This window comes from Tenrec ecaudatus, chromosome 7, assembly GCF_050624435.1.
Source record: "Tenrec ecaudatus isolate mTenEca1 chromosome 7, mTenEca1.hap1, whole genome shotgun sequence".
Lineage (NCBI taxonomy): Eukaryota > Metazoa > Chordata > Mammalia > Afrosoricida > Tenrecidae > Tenrec > Tenrec ecaudatus.
In genome coordinates, this window is record NC_134536.1 from 82,062,030 (window position 1) to 82,067,596 (window position 5,567).

Consider the following 5,567-nt stretch of genomic DNA (forward strand, 5'->3'; position numbering starts at 1 on the left):
TAGTATATTTTTAGAACTTCTCATTATTTGTTATGGATGCGTATTATTCCACAGTATGCATAGTTTATTTATTAATTCATATGATAATGGTAACAAAAGTCTTAAAAAAGAATCACAATGTATAATTGAAATCAAAACCCAGTGGATGTGTTTGCAGGTAAATGACACTGTGAAGAAAACAAATATAAAATGACATTCTCTAGGATGCAGCAGAGAGAAATAAACGAGCAAACAGAAAAAAAATGTTATTTAAGAAAAGATAAGTAAAACATTGAAACCACAGAGTATATATACTAAATAATAATATCTTATTTATATAATATATATATACATATATTGAATCAGTTTATAGAGTGAGGGGGCAATTGAGAGCCCTGGCTAATCTGCTTAGAGCTTTTGAGTTCTAACCAAAAATTTGGAGGGAGGAAAAAGGTGTGGCAAGGAAAATATTACAAATGAAGAAAGATGTGGAAGAAAGATTTTTCTCTAATGATTAACAACCTTGGAAATCTTATGGTGGCAGTTCTACTTTGCCCTATAGGGTTGCTCTGAGTCATAATCTATTCAAAGGTAGATTTATTTATTTATTTTTTAGATTCTTATTTCAGAAGATGGCACTTAACAAAGCCTCCAAGATAGCCTTCATCTTTTGCAGAAAAAGTTAGTGGGAGTTTGGAGGGAGAGGATACCCGTGGTCAAGAGCATTTGAATTCTAAATATTGGTAATTTCCAAGGTTTAAGATAGATTGTGGGTATATATATATATATATATATATATATATATATATATATATGTATTATTTTAAATATATATACATACTATTTTGTATAATGATAAACTTCATAATAACTTTCAAAATTCTATGAAAAAATATGTTCTAACATCAGGAAAAAATATCATACCTTTTTGTTCCACATCCCATTTATCTGGGAAACTTAAATTCAAAAAAATCTGAACACAGAATGAGAGCAGAACTGCTTTCCTGTAAGCAAAGCCAAGAGACTCCAGCTGCTAAGGAGCCTGCTCTTGAAGATTATTGCCTACAAAGAGCACAGGACAGAGAGAGAGGCCCGTCAATTTAGGACCCTCACTGTGATGAAATCACAGGTTCTGAAGTGTGTTAAAGTTAAAAGGCTACTTGTCAGTCTCTAAATCAAAGCTGTTGGTTCCGAAACACCTTCAAGTTCCTTTTATTTAAAGGCACCTACCACCCCACAACTCTACCTTTGGTTATATCAAATAACCGCTCCTTGGTACGTTATTAGGAACTACAGGGGTTGGAAAATTATTGGAAAGACAGTAAACCATCTAATCATAGACTTGTCTTTGTTAAATGTTATCGAGAGAACAGCTAAAATGAAATAATGTGGTCCAAGTGTCTTGAGAGCTGACTGTCTTAAATCTCTTCGATGCAATGATGTGCAGCCTTTACGATTTTGGGGCTCAGAATTAGAGTTGATTAAAAGTATCAATGCAAGGGAATGGAGCAGCAAGGTCCCAAGGGAATGCTGAAAGTGGACTTTGAGGCCAGGGTGTGGTGCCCCAACAGGCTGGATTGGAAAACACTCCTACAGGGCAACAAATGATCACTGAACTAACTACAAGCTTTTCTTTCTTGTGTTTTGTTCTTTGTCTGTGGTTTGTTGTTGTTTTGTTGTGTATTGTCGCCTGGTTTTGCTCTATCTTGTTTTTCTGTATGTTATTATCTCAGCAGGTCTGTCTAAATAAAATACGCTGGATGAGCAATCTGGAGGAAAAACAACGGTACTGACAGTTCAGGCGGACATGGGATAGGGGGAGGTAGGGGGAAAGGAAGTGGTGTTAAAAAACCCAGAGACAAGGGAACAACAAGGGATCCAAATTGGTGGTGAGGTGGGTGTGGCAGGCCTGGTAGGGCATGATCAAGGGTAATGTAACTAATAGGTATAGCTGAAACCCAGGAGGGGACAGAGCATGATGGTGGTACAGGAGGAAAGTCAAGGGAAACAGAGGAAAGAGCTGGGAGGCAAAGGACATTTTTAGAGGTCTAGACAAGGCATGTACATAACCAAATATATATATATGATGTTGGGAAACTAGATCTATATGCCTATATTTATAGGTTTAGTATTAAGATGGCAGAAGGACATTGGGCCTCCATTCAAGTACTCCCTCAATGCATGAATACTTTGTTCTATTAAATTGAAATTCTATGATGCTCACCCTCCCGACACAACCGCTGAAGACAAAGCGGGTGGACAAGCAAAGGTGGTGAAGAAAGCTGATAGTATCCGACTATCAAATGATATAGCATCTGGGGTCTTAAAGGCTTGAAGGTAAACAAGCATCCATCTATCTCAGAAGCAACAAAGCCCACATGGAAGAAGCACACCAGCCTGTGTGATCACGAGGTGTCAAAGGGAATCAAGTAAAAGGAATCATCAGAACAAAAAAATCTTACCATAGTGAATGATGGGGCAAGTGCAGAATGGAGACCCAAAGCCCATTTGTTGCCCACTGGAGATCCCCTTTCAGAGGGGTCTAGGGGAGGAGATGAGTCAGTCAGCATGCGATGTAGCATAGTTGAAGAATACAGCTTTCCTCTAGTTCCTAAATGCTTTCTCCCCCCGCCCCCCACCAACTATCATGATCCGAATTCTACCTTCCAAGTCTGGATAGAGCAGAGGATATACACTGGTGCAGATAGGAGCTGGAGGCACAGGGAATCCAGGGTGGATGATCCCTTCAGGACTAGTGGTGCAGGTGGCGGCGATACTGGGAGTCTAGAGGGAGAGGGGGTTGGAAAGAGTGAACCGATTACAAGGATCTACATGTGACCTCCTCCCTGAGGGATGGACAACAGAAAAGGGGTTGAAAGGAGACGTCAGACGGGGCAAGATATGACAACATAGTAATCTATAAATTATTAAGGGCTCATGAGGGAGGGGGCAATGGGGAGAGAGGGGGAAAAAAAGAGGACCTGATGCAAAGGGCTTAAGTGGAGAGCAAATGCTTTGAGAATGATGAGGGCAAAGAATGTACAGATGTGCTTTACACAATTGATGTATGTATGGATTGTGATAAGAGTTGTATGAGCCCCTAATAAAATGCTTTTTTTTTTTAAAGTATCGATGCCCAGCAATTGCCTTTGCTAACCATGCATACTTTGGTGAGTCATACAACATTTTTGTATTCTTAAGGATGGAAATAAACAATATAGGTAAACAATTGTTCAATACAGGTAAATTAGTGTTCAATACGGAGACCTGTTGGTGTTTGGTTACACGTTGTGATGTGACCTTCATGGTTGACAGTCAAAACCACTGCAGCTCTCAGGGAGAAAGAGTGGGCTTTCTACACCGATGAACAAGTACATCAGTGTTGGCTTCCGGGCACTGAATTTGGTTTGGTTTTGGATTTCATTCATGTTACCTATGATGGTTATGCATTGTTAGTCTAGCTTTTGTTATATGCACAATTATGTATTTGGTATTTAAACCATTCACCTGTTAGTGAAAATCAGCAAGCATTTAGTCAACAAATTTTCTTGCCAGTATACAATTGATATCAATATGCAATTAATAGATATAATTTAATTGATATTAAATCAACATTCTATGAGTGGGTGAATGTACACATGTAGGTACCAATTAACAGCAGATGCTACAAATAGCAACTGCTATTAAAAGTGAAGGCCATATAGTAGAAATTTTTATAACATTTTCTGTCAGAAATTCTTTAAATAATAAAGTGAAAAAAAGTCATTTCATTAAAACTAGATTACATTTAAATGAAGGTGTCTTGATTTAAAAGAAAAATGACACATGAGTTTATTGGATATAGAAACCTTCTGATGTTTCTTCCATGTGTTCCCAAAGAGAACTTATGAAACTGACCAGAACACTAACAGGTATATCCTTCTGGAGTTGGTTTGCCAAATGTCAAGTTAACTTAGTGGCCTCATGGATAGCTTGCACATGATGTGAGCAGGAATTATCCGTGTTTCTGTCTATTAAAATGCATTGTATCTAGTGAAAGAGTTTTAGGCTTTCCAATAGGAAACTACATGAATCAGGCCTGTTCCCTTCAGCAGTAGAGGATAGGTACACCTGTGTACCGTGAATATGTCACCGAGTCAGCCAGAGATGGGAAAGGACTCGGGTTGGGTCCAAAGTAGACCAAACAAATTTCTTTTGGGGATTTTAACTTGAACTCAATATTCTATGCATATTTCATTTTCAATGTCCTTAAAAGAAGTAAATTAGGAGAAGAGGCGGGGCGGGGGCTGCGCGTGTCCGCTGGAGGTAACTGTGGGGCGGGGGGCACGCCGGTGGGCTGGCGTGAGCGATTGGGAACAAGATGCAGGACCCCAACGCAGACACCGAGTGAAATGACATCCTACGCAAAAAGGGCATTTTGCCCTCAAAGGAAAATGCCAAAGAATTAGAAAAGGAAGCCGAAGAGGAGGAGCAGCGACTCTTTGAGCAGTCAGTTGTGAAAACGTATGAAGATATGACTTTGGAAGAGCTGGAGGAGAATGAAGATGTATTTAACGAGGAGGATAAACGCGCTATCGAAATGTACAGGCAGCAGAGACTGGCTGAGTGGAAAGCAACGTTTTGGAGATGTCGGGAAAGGATTATGTTCAGGAAGTAACCAAAGCTGGTGAGGGCATATGGGTAATCTTGCACCTTTACAAACAAGGGATTCCCCTCTGTGCTCTGATAAATCAACACTTCAGTGGACTTGCAAGGAAGTTTCCAGATGTTAAATTTATCAAAGCCACTTCAACAACCTGCATACCCAATTATCCTGATAGGAATCTGCCCACGATATTGGTTTATCTTGAAGGAAATATCAAGGCTCAATTTATTGGACCTCTGGTGTTTGGTGGCATGAACCTGACAAGAGATGAGTTGGAGTGGAAATTGGCCGAGTCTGGAGCAATCAAGACAGACCTGGAGGAAAACCCCAAGAAACAGGTAGAAGACGTGCTCCTGTCATCAGTGCACTGCTCGGGGCCCCGGGAGGAGAGACAGCGGTTCTGAGGATGACTGAGGCGCCAGCACGCTGAGCTTCCTTGTCAAGCTTCCTTGATGTGACAAATCGAGACTTTTTAAAAGAAAATCTAGAACTCCAGCCTTGAGTTTTAGCCTTTTATATAAAATTGTTTTAATTTTCATATCAGAGATAATCATTGCTGGGGACCTTTTAATATTTTTGCAGGTCTCTTTTTAACTTAATGATATTTCCTTAAAAATACAAAATAAAAACCAAATATTAGTGTGAGAAATGTTTGTTTTCCTTAAATTTTAAATAAACTGTAAAATGCTCAACAAGAACAAAAAAGAAGTAAATTAAAAGCAGTGATCTGCCTACCATGGAGAATGAGAAGTGGAATGTGTTTTATAGTAATGCAAAAAATAAAAGTAACGATAAAAATATTCACAGTCATTGTCTATCATATGGATAAGTTCTCTTCCTTTTTTATTGTAACATCCGGGTTGCAATCCTTTAGTTAGGTTGCAAAGGAGGCGAGCGTAGTCTTGTCACCTTTGAACCGTGTATCCTTCATCTGGCAGTCATG

At 39.3% G+C, this 5,567-nt stretch overlaps 1 pseudogene; it reads left to right on the plus strand.

The window, feature by feature from the left end:
• Positions 1 to 4,339: 4,339 nt before the first annotated feature.
• Positions 4,340 to 5,247, plus strand: LOC142452821 (phosducin-like protein 3 pseudogene; annotated as a pseudogene).
• The last annotated feature ends 320 nt before the right edge of the window (positions 5,248 to 5,567 follow it).